Source organism: Pongo pygmaeus, chromosome 2 (assembly GCF_028885625.2).
Source record: "Pongo pygmaeus isolate AG05252 chromosome 2, NHGRI_mPonPyg2-v2.0_pri, whole genome shotgun sequence".
NCBI lineage: Eukaryota > Metazoa > Chordata > Mammalia > Primates > Hominidae > Pongo > Pongo pygmaeus.
Genome location: NC_085930.1, coordinates 6954385 through 6970611, shown reverse-complemented (window position 1 = coordinate 6970611; position 16227 = coordinate 6954385). Strand labels below are relative to the sequence as shown.

Sequence of the window (16227 nt, the reverse complement as noted above, 5' to 3'; positions counted from 1 at the left end):
CATTTGTGTGCATGTGTGTTTAAGTATACACACTCATACTCATATGCACACATATATACACATACACTTATACGTAAAATTTCTCCTAGTTTCATTTTGTTAATGGTGTAATTTGAAGAGTAGAAGTTTTAGATTTTTATGAATTCCAATTATCAATTTTTATGGTATTTCCTAAGACATCTTTGTTTATCCAAAAATCATGAAAAATTTCTCCTTTTTTTCTAAAAGTTTATAGTGTTAGCATTACATTTAATTCTATGATCCATTTCAGGTAATTTTTGAGAATGATATGAAATAAGGGTCAAATTTAATGTTTTCTGTAATGATTTCCAGTTATTCCAACACCATTTGGTGAAAACACTATCTTTTATTTTGTTTAGTGACCATACTACATTTGTGAACATAAATTGATCTTACCTGTATATCTAATTTAGAACTCTCTCTTCTCTGCCGGTGTTCTAGATACACTTTCAGATAATAAAAATTTGCTAACTTTTTCTTTTTCAAAATTGTTTCAGCTATTTAAAATCTTTTGCATTTTTATATTAATGATAAAATCAGCTTATCCATTTCTACAAAGAAAAGCTTGTTGGAATTTTAATTGGGATTGAACTGAATCTGCAGAAAAATTTGGGAAGAATCAACATTTTAACAATACTGAGTCTACCAATAAACTGAAGTGGTATATAGCTCGAATTTTTTCTTTTTGTCTCATAAATTTTCTTTGAGTTTTCAATGTACATGTCTTTCACATGTCTTGTTAAGTATACTCCTGTTTCACATTTTTATGTTATTCAAGACAGTATTGTTTACAATTTTTATTTTATAATCATTTATTACAATTAATTACTTTAATTGGCGGTTATATTGAACTAATATTTTTTGAGTATCTGCTATATGCAGTCGCTTGCTTTGTTCTAGAGTTACCATGATTAGTCAAATCATAGGTCTTCTCTGACTATGAGTTTGTGATCTAGGAGAAGAAACAGACATTGATAAAAGAGTCACACATTAAGTGCAATAAAAGAGGACTACCTACTTCTTTAAGGGATATAATCAAGTAACTTGACCTTAAGAGGAGAATACAGAAAGTTTTCCTGTGAAAATGCAAGGTGTTGAAGTCTGAAGCCTGAACAAGAACTGACTAGGTTAGCGAGGAGTGAAGCACCTTCTATCCACAACAAGGAACATGAGAAACGACCTGTGGTGGAAGGAAACACAGTGAGGTTGTGGTTCTGAGAGATGATCATGGTAGTTAGGAGAGAGCGAGGAGAAGCGCAGTGTTAGATTTTGCTGGAGAGATACCTTCGTGGCTAGATAATGATCTTGAAGCCAAATCTCTATTCTAAATGGCTTTATGCAGGAGCATAAGATTATAATAGTTACATTTTAAAAAGATCAGTATGGCTGCCATGGGAAGAGTGGATTGGAGTAAAGCCATAGTTGAATTAGAGAGGACAGTTAAGCGGGTATAGCAATAGTCCAAAGTGGTGGCTTGAACTAGCATGGTGAATTGGAAATGGAGAGAGTTGGATATATTGAGGAGGTAATTTAGAGAAAAAATACTAACAGAGTTAGTGATAGCTTGAATATGGCAGGTAAGGAAAAGGGAGGAGTTGAGGGTTGGCATCAGTGTGCCAAATGTATGACAGTGATATTTTTAAGAAAAACAAGAGGGCATGTGAAATAGATAGATGATAAGTGTGCTTGGTGCTCTGTAAATAGATCTGAGTAGAAGATAAACATTTATCGCCCAATAGGGAATAGCTGTCAGGTGAAATCTTAGGCAAAGACACAATGATTTTAGTAAGAATTACAGAAAGGGAGAAAGGGACACTCTCAGTTCTTGCTCTTCGTCTTTCTACTTCAAATGTATTTCAGCTAGAAGTATGTCAAGACTATCCTGTGCATCTTGTCTTTTCCTCCTGAAGTTTCCAATTTTGTCAGTTTTCTACTTTGATTTCTTATGTTTGTGCTACCTTTACAATACTATACTTGGGATGCTGCACTTGTAACATTATTAATCTTTTATTAGTTTTGTCAAGTTCTATAAAATTACTATGATTAACAAGAATAATGATAGAGAATAATTTGTCACAATGCTGATAATCCCTCATGTAACACTACAAAATTGACAAATAACAGAGATTTATTGAACAAGCATCTGAGCAGTCATTTTTACTTTGTAGTGTATCACTAGAAAGATATAAAATATGAAAGAGTTTGCCTTAATTTAATAGACTGAGGAAGAAAAATTGAAAGTGAAATAGGGGTGATGTGTTATAGTATTTATATTCATAAAATATTAAAATTGTTTAGGTGTATATAATATTATTGTGGAAAACCGCCTTTAAATTATTTATTGTTATTACTAGGATATCTCCTATCTCTTTTTTTTTCAAAATAACATCACAGTTTGAGGCATTTTAAGTCCAAATAGTAAGTGTTTCATTTTACTAGAAGTGAAAAGTAAGATGTGTCCTGATAATACATAAATTGTTCATTCCCCTTTTAGATGCCATCTACTATTTTATTTATTCATAAAGCAATCCTTAATCTGGGAGCTGAGCCAGTAAATTGATTTCATTTTCATTACTTATAGCAGCTTTTTGGATGAGAACCATTGTTCTAACTAAGTAAAATTGGGTAACTGTTTCCTGACAACCTACAGGAAAAAATATGATTTCCTATAATAAAACACTGAACTATGTCCAACTCAGAGAAATATGCTGAATTCATAAACAGAAAATTAAATGCTTTAATGTAGAATGAATATAGATGTTATGGCCACTGGAATTGTTCTTAAACTTGAGCTGCTATTACTTATGCAAAATGTCTATGGAAGATGAATGGCCCATTGTTGAACCCATTGAAAAAAAAGCTTTGATTTCCAGCAGTGATTTTAATCAAGACTGGTTATATGACTTAGAATAAGATACTTAAAAATTCCATGCTTCTGTTTTATTATATGAACAAGAAAGAAAAATATACTTTCTCTCTGTCCTTGAACTCTTAAAGTTATAAAGAATATTAATGCTGAAGGACCCCACTAATATGAATGCACAAAGTTCATAATTAACAAAAATTATTTAAATCCACACACCAGTTAGATAAATTAATCCTAAAATAAATTGGGTGTGTATATACTTAAAAATTCTTAAATGCTGTATATACCAAAGTATATGTTCCATTTTAACTAATGAAACTCTTTCCACTCTGCTGGGCTTATTTTTAGAAATAGAGAAAGATCCCATCTTGACAGCGAAGAGAAAGCATAGATGTCAGATATGAAAGTGAGGAGGCTTTATTTAACAATTACAAGTTGAAATCTAGTTTGGCCATGAAGTCTTGAGATACTATAAAGACATCTTGATTTATCTACAACAGGAGCCTTATACAGGGAGACAGACAATTCATTATTTGTAGTTGTTTTTCATTCTTACACTTTGATGGCAGGGAATATTTATGTCTTGCTCAGTGCTAAAATTTGTGTAGCTTTCACAGTCTCTTGCACATATTAATGCTCAATAGATATCTGAAGAAGAAACAATATCAAACAAAATATCCACTCACTTATTCATAAATGATTTTTTATAGAAATAGTAACTATCTTAGGTTTAAGGATACAAAGATGTATCAGATGCACATAAGGAAGTCTGTCAGAGAAGAAAGACAAACAAAAAGACATAATTTTAATAAAATATTAACTTAATAGGACACGAACGTTGATATAGGTGGTGTTTTTTAATGAGGCCATTTTTGAGGGATGCATTCCTCAACAATAGCATAAAGACTGAAAGCATTTTGGAATTCGTTTGGAAATACTATGTTATTTGAATTCTGTTACAAAAGATTTTGTTATTTCATTCTTAGAGCAAAATGGTTGTCTGAGGCTTTATTGTTAACATTTTGAATACAATTTATTGACTTAAACATTTGAAAAAAATATATCATCTACATTCTAAAAAATATATATGTCACCAATATAAGAAATATTTAGAAGTGATTATCCAGGATCAGTTGAAAAGAACTAGGGTAGCCAAACTCCTCACTCACTTGGCTCCTGCATCCAAAGGTCAGACTCCCAAATACAGACCAATAAGAGTTTAACTTTTATGTCAATCTTTTATTCATCCTTACATTTATTCATTTGATACATGTTTATTAAGTGCTTACTATATGCTGGTAAGGTGCTGGACATTGAGCGGGAAGTGATAAATAAAACTGAGTCTTCTGGCAGAAATATGGCAGGCACACAGGCCTGAGACTGGAATATGGCTTCCTACTTCTTCCTCTGCAAATTAAAGACAGCAAGCCCCAGGGTGCTAATCCAACTGAGTTGCCACTCCAGCTACAATTAGCGAAGCTGAACAACAAAGGAGAGACGGAAAACCTGCCCCTAAATGAGGTATCCTAACCTCGTGTGTTTTCCAGTGAAGCGAATTACAAAGGCGAGTTCAGAAAGAAAAATGAACCGGGGAAACTGAACCTTGCCTTGAGGCATAGAACTGACCCAGATTAGTAAAATATGGCACAGAAATTACACAGAATCCATAACAGAATGAATACTTGAGGAATCAAAAAGCAAAAAGTATAAAACATTATCATATAATGAAAATCACATAATAGAAGCATCATAAAATGAAGCATATAATGAATATAATATTTGAGAGTAGAAAAGTAACATCTGTCCTTGTTTAAAACAAATGGTAAATTACATATTAGTGGCAAGGTAAATAAATACTAGAGAAGTCTTGAGTGAGAAATCTATTCAAGATGGCATAATTAAGACTTCAGAGAAATGTTATTTTCTGAGCCAGGCAGTGAAGGGCAAGCTATTTCATTCAGTATTTAACAAATATTTGCCAAGAATTGACTCCCTGCCAGTAATGAGACTGGTGGCTTTACTTCTAAAATGGAAGGTTGAGCTGAATGATCCTTCTTAGTTTGAGCCACCCACTACATAATCTAATGCTGCGGAAATTTTGATAGGTGGGAGGAATAGGAGAAAGGGGTGGTAGGCAGAATCATGGCCTGCAAAGGTTTCCAAGTGCTAATTTCTCAAACCCATGTGTATATTATCATATATGGCAAAAGGAACTTTGCAGATGTGATTACGTTAAGAACCTTGAGATAAGATTATCCTGGATTATCGTAGTGGACCTAATCTAATTGTATAGGTCCTTAAAATTGGAGATCTTTTTCTAGCGTGGTAAGAGACAGGGAGATATGACTATGGAAGGGTGGTCAGCAAGATGTAACATTGAAGGCTTTGATGATGGCAGAATGGAACCACAAACTAGGAATTATAGGTGGCCCCTAGAAGCTGAAAAAGGAGCATAGCTCTAAATACACCTTGATTTTAGCCCAGTGAAACCTGTTAGACTTCTAGCCTACAAAAATGGAAGATAATAAATTTGTGTTATTCTAAGACACTAAATTTGTGGCACGTTGTTATATAAGCAACAAGAAACTAATGTAAAAGTGTTCATATAAAGATAGTATGGTTCATGACACAGAGGGAGAAAAGCATGGAACAATTTGATTAATAGAAGTTAAGGATCAGTAAGAAATTTGACTGAGGTGTAGGGTGTGTGTAGAAGAATAACAGAAGATGAATTAGTATAAATAGGTTGAGTTAGGTTATTTAGGTTAAGGCCTTGAAATATGTGCAATTTTTTTATGATGAAAAATGATATGAATTTATCATATGTTATTGAGCAGTGTATCATTTGTCTTCAAATATTAGGCAAAGCATTTAATACTATTGCTCTTTGTTTTTTGAGCAGCCATTAAAACATAATTCACAAAAGTCAAATATAAGGCCTTATAAAATGAATAATAATATAGACTGCTTACTTAAAGAATTAATTCTGATGATTTCAGAAGATCTTATGTCTTCTTTATAATTTTCAAAATAAGATTAACTTTGGGGAACTATCATTATTTAGATAAAATTATGACCATATGCATACATAACCTATGATTATTTGAATAGCAACAATAACAATGAAACAGAGGCCTATTAGTTAATAGTCTTCAGTTCATGCAGCAAGTGTATGGTATATTATAGAAATTTTCATTAAATTATAAAACAAAAACTTATCTTCTATGGACTAAACTTAGAAGCTAAGATACCCCTTGCAGAAAATTTAATTCGGAACAGATTGTGCTGCTACTACCATGGAAATATGAATGAGTAGATAAAGTAAGTCTTTTAGGAGAAAGAGGTTTATTAGGATTATCAGGCTCTAAATGGAGAGTTAATAAAATCCTCAAATCCTGCTGCTCTATTAATGAAAAAGACTCACTTGCAAAATCTCAGTGGGAAGTTATAATCTTTGCCATGTCTTAAGTAGTTAGCTAGTCCAACTTTGCAACTGAGTATATTTAAATGGGCTTTTCTTAAGAAGAAGGAAAAAAGAAGAACACAGGGAAAAAAAGGATGTGAGGGAGAGGAGGAGAGAATGAAGAAGCAAACAGAAGCATTTCCAAGGAAGCTAATATTTATAAAAGTGTAAATTAGCTTAAAAATCTGATTTATTAAGTGAGCTCTTGTTGAGTGTCTGGTTACTTTTGTCCATGAGAAAAATGGGATGGGGCAACTGTCTTTCCTTGCTTTTGAAAGAGGGGCAATCTTGTATGTCTTTTTTTTTTTTTCTGTCATTCTTTTGGCAACTTGTAGATATCATACATCATAACATTCCACATAGGTACAAAATGGGTTAAATGGAAATTTGGCAAGCTACATCACATTCATAACCCAGTAACGGACTGCTTGGAAGACACTTATTTGAAAATTTATTTTAACTTTGGCTTTTAAGTAAAATCTAAACAATGTTATTTGATTTTATGTTCACCAAAACAATGAACATTTAGCAAATTCTGGCAGCACCATGTGCTTGTGTGCATATAGAATAAAGGGAACCCTTATATGTTGGTAGTGGTTGTAGAAATTGATGCAAGTTTTGAGAGCAATTTGGCAATATCTAGTTAAATTGACCAGGATCCAGCATTCTGATTCTAAGTGCTTCCGAATTTACTTCAGAAAAACTCTTGCATATGTGCACAAGAAAATATGCAGAACTATTCAATGTTACATTGTTGCTTATGGTAAAATCCTAGAAACAACCTAAATGTCTATTATTAAAATTGGATAAGTTTATATACAGCAGTCACAATGAATAAAGAAAATCAATACAAAAATGTTGAGACAAAAAGGCAATCTCTTAAGAATTTATACAATATGTTACCTATTATTTCAAATTTGGAAACATAAAATAATATATGCTATGTGTAGACACACACATATATATTTGTACATAAAGAGTACACCATATATTTGTACATAAACAGTATAAAAACAAGGATGGGAAGTGTGCACTTCAGAACAGTTATTATATCCAGAATGTAAGGGGGATGATGGCATGGAATAGAATCAACTAGGCTGCTCAAAAAGGACTTTGATCAAACCTTCATTTTTTGATGTCTTCTCACAATTATGTAAAGAAAATGTATTAAAATGTTTATTAAATCTGAGTGGTGAGTACAAGGTGTTTGTGAGATTGCTTCTGTATATTTTCAAATTCAAACCAATTTAAAATTAAAGGGCCATCTTTAATTATTTAACCCTATGTCCTAATGATCTCATGCATAATCTATAGTGGTTTTAATTTGGCTTATTTTATGTGGTTCTGTCAATCCTAGTTCAGTCTCAGAATAATATTTTTCACTTCAGACAATTTACCTATATTCCTACCTAGATTGTATGCTTATAGCGCAGGAAGCCTTTCCAAGGCCATCATTTTGGTGGTCCATTTGCAAAACTATTTCTCAAATATTTAAAAATACCTATAAAACTAGCCTCTGCAATATTTTTATTAGGTTTTTTTGTTCAAGATTAAATTAAATGCCCCCAAATATGATTCATTAAATACAAATTCTAGAAAAATAAAGTCAACATTGAAAAATGTAACTTTATTCTAGACTGGCTAATTTGATTTATGGAGATAAATATGTTCCATTTCTGAGAAAAAGACCAGCTTGTCATTAGAGAATATCTTACTCATTGACACCAAGGGATTGTAATGGGGCAGCTTTGTTCTTTTATTTTCATCCTTGGTAGAGTAGCCTTGACCCCTTAGCTTGCTTCATTACCGTCTTTCACAATAAATCATCAGCCCATCACAGACAGCCATTTAGAAAGCAATAATAATAATAGTTAACATTTAAAGAGCTTTTATTATTTGCAGCACTGTGATCAGCACTTTACATGCATTATCTTGCATGATTTTAGCAACCTATGATAAAGAAGCTGTTATTTACTTTTTCTAGATGAAGGAGCTCAGGCTTAGAGGGCTCAATGAAATTTCAAAGAATATAAGAACTGTAGGCAAATGATAGCATAATTATAAATTGTTTTAAACAAAATTATTTCATTTGGAGTTTTGTAAATGTCCTAGTGAAAGAAGTCAATGCTTTGGCAAAGAAATCTGGACAGAAGTTGATACTTGCTGGTGAAAAGGGAGGGCTGCTGGGTGTGACACAAGGGCAGAGACACACATGAAGTCTTCTAGCAGATGGAAGTAGATTCAATTCTTTTCTGATAATAGGGGGAGGAAAGTTCCGCATACTCGGTATATTCCTTTTCTTTGGTTTGCATATAGCTTGAGGGTCTCTTTGGAAGAAATGAATTTTTAAATAGCTAGAAACAAGAAACAGCAATATCAGAAAAAAAAAAGTTGAAGGAGGGATGGTTTAGAATGTGCATGGCATGTGTAACAGATAGTTTTGGGGAAGAAGCCCATAGACAATTGTTCAGGAAAGGTGTGGGGCTGCTAGTAGACGGAGTCAACACAGAAACACAGTGAAATGTTGGGAAAGTCAGATAACTTAACACCAATGGAAATGCTGCAAAATTCTCCTGTGCCAGCCCTGCAAAATAAAAGGATTTCAGATTAAAAGTGAATGCATTTCAGAGACTGCAGTAACAAGAAAATCCTCAATATTCACAAGCAGCTTATATGGTTAATACAATATATATGTTACATGTTAGATCAGTGCTGTCCAAGAAAACATATGTTACATGTTAGATCAGTGCTGTCCAAGAAAACTCTTCCTCTAGCCCAGGCCCAATTGGAATAGGTTTACATGAAAATAGTATTTTTTAATTTAAACTTTAATCTGTTTAACACCTCACTCCTTCAACCTTCCCTCTTTAAGCCTCAGTCTTTCCTTTTCCTCTCCATTTACTCTTTTTTTTCTCTCTTTCTAGAAACATGACTTTATAACCTATTATTATCCACACAACTCCATCATTCTGGGGTGTTCTTCCTCTTGTGCTGTGTTAATACTTTTTTGTCCCTAATTCTTAAGTTGATGCCTTTTTCTCTTTGACCTTTTATTCTATTTCTTCTTTTGTCCAAACATCACCCCTCTGCCTTCATTTACTCCTTTAGATTGAAAAAAATTCTTCGTGTGACTAAAGTTTCGTCAAGGTTCTGAGCCTTCTACCATCTATCTGTTTGCTTCTTTGTAAAATCCAGTTTTAGCAAGAATCTTGCTAAGTCAGTTTAATAAGAACCCCCTGTTCCTAATATTTGGATCACCCTCAATATCTGATCAGGCTCTTTATCCTCCACCATTCTTTAGGTGACGTTTGATTGACCTAGCCTTCTTTCAACAAGAGTCCTGCTAGGTTGGTTTAGCTAGAATCCACCTTTACCTTGATGTTTCCTCTTAGTAATTTTCCATCCGTGACCCCCACCCAGTTCTTTCACTATAAATTCCACTTGCCCATGCTGTATTTGGAGTCGAGTACAATCTCTTTCCCGCAATGCAAAATACCATTGCAGTGGTCTCTATACCTATCACCATGTTCCCCCAAGTCTTTGAATAAACTCGGTCTTATCATCTTTAATATGTCCTGAATAACTTTTTCTTTAACAGGATCTGTCCTTTGCCCTTCACTCTGCTACTTATTCAGGGAGACTGATCTGTATATCAAAAGGTCCTTTTAATCTCCAGTGAGCTTAGGCAGGATGTTTGCTGCAGGAGATCAGAGGAAGGGGAGAAAGGTCATTGAGTTCATTCCCCTGCCTCCTTCCCTGTAGGATCACCTCATGTTAACTCTGCATCTTGATTGAAAGTCAGAAAGCTTGTCAAAGTAGAGTTCGCTACAGAGCTCTCTCTTTGGCTTTCAGAAACCCTATTATCTTCTTTGGGTTAGGCCTAGGAATAATAATAGCTTAGTGATTTCTAGCCCTGAACTCTAGCAATATCTCTTGTGATTTCTTTATACCCTGCCCGTACCTTGATAAGTAGTTTATTTATTAAACTCTCTTCCAATTATTTCAATTTGAGCATGTCATATATTTCCCGTTGGAACCCTGACCAAAACAACAATTTTAAGGCACTTTTCCTTTATTTCACTTTTCTCTGATTTGTCCTAGGCACCCACTTGCCTATCATGTGATTAGCACTCTGTTTTATTCTTTATTCCATTAGGGAGCTTGCAGAATAAAAATATTTTAAGATGAAAAGTCTAAGCATTCTAGTATAAACTTTGCCATGTACTAGCCATGTGATTCTAAGTAAAGCATTCATTTCCTCTGAACCTAAGTTTTTTTTCATCTAAAAAAATGAGTGGAGCTATATTAGATAATCACTAAGATTTTCTTCTGGTTTTAAGAGTCTATAATTTCATAAAATAAAAAATATGTAATCTTTTAATTAACCTCGTTGGTCAACTCTAGCCTATGCTTTTGTATTATATATAAAAAATTCAAATAGAAGAAAATAAACCTGAATGACTTCAAGATATGAAAAGGCTAATTTTATATTAAAAACCAAAATAAATGGCTATCATGATTATGTTGCTTTGAAACTGAAATTGAAACAATAAAATTTTATCCAAAACTAGAAGCAAAATAAGAAAGTTAAGCACAGGTAGTTACTTTCTTAATGCATAATGGTTATATGTACTTTGAGCCTTTAGAATTCAACGAATACAATTCAGTTATATTTTTAGGCATGGGCCACGGGAAGCGCAGTTGCTTTAAATGTTATCTATAAAAGCTTTAGCTGGCAGTTGAGCTTTTTCATTTCGTTTTTCTCTTATCTCTCTAGAAGTGAGGAGATAATTTTTTGAAATAAATAACATTCTAAAACGGGGGAAGAAACACTCAATATTCAATGATCAGATCTTAGGGAATGCTTTGTTCCTATTTCAGCTAAAGGGTATAACACTGATTGAATGATTTTAAGATGGGATTATTGGCAACTGTTCCATTGGACTTCATATTAAAATACCAAAATATAATATGATACTAGTGTTTCCAAATAAAATTGTGCATCTTTCTTTGGCTGGAAGGTGTTTTCTTTCAATGAAATGAAGCAAATGCACCTGTGTAGTTAAAATTCTTTATTTTTGTTGGTCTCTGGAAAGAAAAAAAATGTATGTAGTGTTCAATATTTAAATTCCATTCTTGTGGCAGACCCATGTCGCCATGCAATTGGCCACAGAATCCAGTTTCTGTCACGGAATTTGCCCTGTGGAGATCACGGTGTAGCTCCACTCTCATGTGGCCGACACCGAGGTGAGGGGGAGTATTGCATTTGCTTTGCTTTGGCTCTGGCTTAGGAAAATTGCTCAGGCAATTGCTTTTTGTAGCATGTAATGCTGTTAGTTCCTATCACACGGCTAACAGCCTCCCACCCTCAAGTAGACCAGAAAGAGGACAGAAGAAAGAAAACTTCTTCTTCTACTAATCATATTGGCTCAGTATCAATAGAAAACAGTAGCTTTTCAATCCTACCTCCTCAGACTCTGTGTGGACTTGGGGGCGCCAGAGTGGAATCACTTACTCTATCGTGTGCCAGGTATTACCTGGCATTGCGCAAATATTCTTTTCCTAATATATGTTTTAGAAAGAAATAAAATCTTCAGAAAAGGTAAAAAAAAAAAAAAAGAAAAGAAAAGAGAGGGAGGTTCTGAATGCATATTTATGCATTTCTTGTAACATTTAGTATGTTAAATGTGTGAATATGTTTTTATGTTTTTATGGATTGATACAGAACAATATTATGCTAGTAGATTCAAGCTAGCAAAATGAGGAGTGGACATCAAAATGTCAGCTTCTTGGCGGCATATGTAGCGCTGAAAATAACCTCTTTTCACTTTTGGAATCATAGTCACTGCGTCTAATGGAGGTCAGTGTGTCATGCCTACTCTCCAGGCAAGTGGTGACAGGTGGCCATATAGGCTGAGAACACACACATTTTACTTTTTTAAATGGCTTAGAGCTTCTTTCACAAGCAAAGCTTTATTTACTGTAAAGGTGATATTCTTTGGAAGAGATTGAAGAAAATAGTATGCAATCTATCTATCTATCTATCTATCTATTTATTTATTTATTTATTTATTTATTTATTTATTTGAGACAGAGTCTAGCTCAGCCACCCAGGGTGGAGTGCAGTGGCGTGATCTCGGCTCACTGCAACCTCCGCCTCCCAGGTTCAAGTGATTCTCCCATCTCAGCCTCCCGAGTAGCTGGGATTACAGGCACCTGCCATCATGTCTGGCTAAGTTTTGTATTTTTAATAGAGATGGGGTTTCACCATGTTAGCCAGGCTGGTCTTGAACTCCTGAGCTCAGGTGATCCACCCACCTCGACCTCCCAAAGTGCTAGGATTACAGGCATGAGCCACTGTGCCCGGCTGCAATCAATTTATTTTTATATGTAATAAATTAATTTTAAAATATACAATAAAGCGGTATATTCAGTTGAACAGAAATAAATTAATTCACCAGTACTTAATTCACTTCTTAAGGGCAAATTGCCCAGAGAAAAGAAATAGAAGTAAGACAGGAAGAAATGCTCAGTGTTCAATGTCATGTCTACTTAGGCAGGTTTCATAAAGGTGACAGAGTAAAGGAGATAGAGGCAATAGAGGCAATAAATGAGGTTTGTTTATTTTTATTGTTACCGCAAGTCTGACAACCCTCATTTAGTTTCTAATGGTTTGTTTTCCTGAACTCAAAAATGAAGTTCAGTCTCCTTGTCTATTAGACTAGCTGTTTTGTTGACAGACTTTTCATTATGGAGATAATATTTATCTCTCAATACTTTGTGGGGTGGAACCAAAAAGGAGAGTAGAGATGTTTCTATTAAATTAGCTGATCAACCTTAGTATAATAAAAAAGAAAACTTGAACTAGGCTTGACAATTCAGAATAAAGCCAGTGCCTGACCAGGCTCTCAAAACTGTTACTAACAGAAAGTAAAGTACTCCATTTACTTTATTAACGTAAAGTACTCTGTTAACTGTCCCATATAGCATGGAGCAGTATAAATTCCCATCTTTCCAAATGTATATGTTCAAGATTGCCATTGAAAGGGGGGCCACTGCGATCTGGGAGCTGCTTCTATGCCATACTGAAAACCTCCATTCCGTTATTAAATGGCACCACACTGCTCATCTCAAGGATTTGAGTACCTAACAAATTAACTGGAGGATTCCCTTTTGTTTTAATGTTTTTTTGGTGGTTTCATGATCCAAACCAGTTTTGGCAAATACATACATTTATCATATCTTTAGGCTCCTTGAAATTTAATCAGAATAAGTCAGCTATGACCACTACTGCCAACAGAGGCCATTGAAAAGGGGCCCAGTAATATTGTAATTAGTTGCCATTATGTGGCTGCAAGCCTGCGATTTTCCTACTGACTCTGACCCACAGCATTGCTTAAGTAAGTATTTGCACGAAAACTAGTGATAATTGATCCCCTTCTGTGTCAAGTGTCTTCATAACTTTAAAAATTAAAGCTGCAGAGTGTCTCAAGTGGTTTGCGTAGGCAATTTGATTCCAATTTTATTATCACAATGGGTCCATAATATGCATGAAGTGTCCTTTCTGATTAGCCATGCCTCAGCAGTTACTTCCTCTATTTCCGTTTTTCTTCTCTTTCCCTACTTTGGTTCTATGCTCTGTTCTGTCTCCTGTCCTATTCCAAGCTTCCCCACATTTTCTGAGAAAATGGAGGAGGCTGCTTGCAGAATTCAGCTAGCTATTCAAATTAGCTGCCGAGAATCAGGATGGGCTAAGCCATGATAGCATTCCCTGCTAAACCAGCTGCCTCTGTTACATGCGAAAATGATTTCTTTCTTCAAAGTTTGGGGAGAAAATGTCTAGGTGATCAGGTACAGAAGAAAATTTTGTTGTAAATAGAATATTTTTTCTTAATTCTCTGAGTATCAAATTATAGAGAGTGAGGCAAATAGAAAAAAATTAGTTTATTTAACAGAATGTATAGGGACAAAAAATATTCTTAGGACAAATTATAGCACACATGCACAGTACTGTTCACAAGTTGAATATGATTTAAGAAGCAAGTTATTTAGTCACAAGATCATTTAGTTTTATTTTGTTTTCTTCAGATTCTTTTCTATTTGTATTTTTGCTCCATCTCCTAGTAAAGTCAGTGATATTGTTTTTAATTTTCTATCAGGATATATATGATTTATTTTATTGGCCACTTGTAAAATGAAACAATGAAAACTCAAATTATCCTTTACTACAGGAACAGTTATGAAAGCAGTGATAGTATTTAACTTCCGTAACAAATGCATCAGCGTGATATATTTTTAACTACCCTAAGGCCATTGTCTGTGCCTGAATTAGTATCATTGTGTGTTACAAGAGACCCTTCACCCAACAGTAGCTGAGAAATCCTAGTTGGACTAAATCAATACATCAGAAAACTCTGAAGTCCTCGATAGAAAGATTCCAAATTTTGTTACAAAATAACTAAAAACTTATGGGGGTTTCATTGTATTTTACAGGAAAATGTGGCTCACTGAGCTCAAAAAGAAGGGTCTGTGCATGAAATCATGAAAACTACATGGGGCGATAACTTTAATCAAATCCCAAAGCTTAGAATATCCTGAAGATGACCCACCTCCACATATTCCCAAAATTGGGAGAGCTTTTTTTATAGAGTGATTTATTCCTATAGCTATTCATAGAAAGAGTCTGTTCCTTAAGGTACGTGACAACCTGCATTCATGCTTGAGATCATTGGGACTCAGATGTTTATAAAGATCTCTGAAAGTTCTGGCTTCTTTTTCTCATTTGTTGCCGTGGGAACCGCTCATCCACTCCGGAAGCTGTCCTGCCACGGAAGTCTTTTAAAAGACTTATGTTTTGTGGTCATCTGATTGAGAATGGTTCAATAAATCTTCAAAGTGATGGTGTATAAGATTATCGACTTTGGTTATTATCTTTAAAACTTGTCTTTTCAGGTTAAATATAAATAATTTCCTAAAGTTTAGTCATCTCTTTCTTATTCTACTTTCTATTCTCATTATTGTAACATGAAATCCAATATGAATTTAATGATTGTTAAATGGTGCCATTTGATTACTTCCTTGCTCTAATGACAAGAAATCAACTTCACAATGAGTTCTTATCAGAGTGGTGGTTTATTGTATGAATTCTGGTGATAAAAACTTGATGTTGGGTATCCAAAATTACTCTTTAAAATAAAGACTTTTGTTATATATATATAGAGAGAGGGAGCAAAACAAACACCATTGAATAAAATGTTAATGTTGTCACCAAAATATAAAGTGATTTTTCATTTTAACTGCTGATTGAGTAAGAAATATTTGGTATTTAAAATTAGAAATTTTTATGTTGTAGTGTGGGATAATTAGCTTTTTACCTTTAAATTAAGTATGCACTGGGAGGAGCCAAGATGGCCGAATAGGAACAGCTCCGGTCTACAGCTCCCAGCGCGAGCGACGCAGAAGACGGGTGATTTCTGCATTTCCATCTGAGGTACCGTGTTCATCTCACTAGGGAGTGCCAGACAGTGGGCGCAGGTCAGTGGGTGAGTGCACCGTGCGCCAGCCGAAGCAGGGGCGAGGCATTGCCTCACTCGGGAAGCGCAAGGGGTCAGGGAGTTCCCTTTCCAGGGGTGACAGACGGCACCTGGAAAATCGGGCCACTCCCACCCGAATGCTGTGCTTTTCCGACGGGCTTAGGAAACGGTGTCCCAGGAGAGTATAGCCCGCACCTGGCTCAGAGGGTCCTACGCCCACGGAGTCTCGCTGATTGCTAGCACAGCAGTCTCAGATCAAACAGCAAGTCGGCAGCGAGGCTGGGGGAGGGGTGCCCGCCATTGCCCAGGCTCGCTTAGGTAAACAAAGCAGCCTGGAAGCTTGA

General features: G+C 34.8%; 1 protein-coding gene across 12 annotated transcripts in view; it reads left to right on the top strand.

Moving 5' to 3' along the window:
* The window catches only part of CSNKA2IP (casein kinase 2 subunit alpha' interacting protein), a 146535-nt gene that overhangs the window by 58035 nt on the left and 72273 nt on the right, over positions 1-16227 (top strand). For 5 of the 12 annotated variants that reach the window (XM_054482575.1, XM_054482578.1, XM_054482574.1 and 2 more), the window contains one exon: positions 15737-15840. The exons of the other annotated variants lie outside the window; for them this stretch is intronic. The gene's annotated coding sequence lies outside the window, so the exon portion shown is untranslated. The remainder of the gene's footprint in view (positions 1-15736; positions 15841-16227) is intronic. 12 annotated transcript variants of the gene reach the window in all.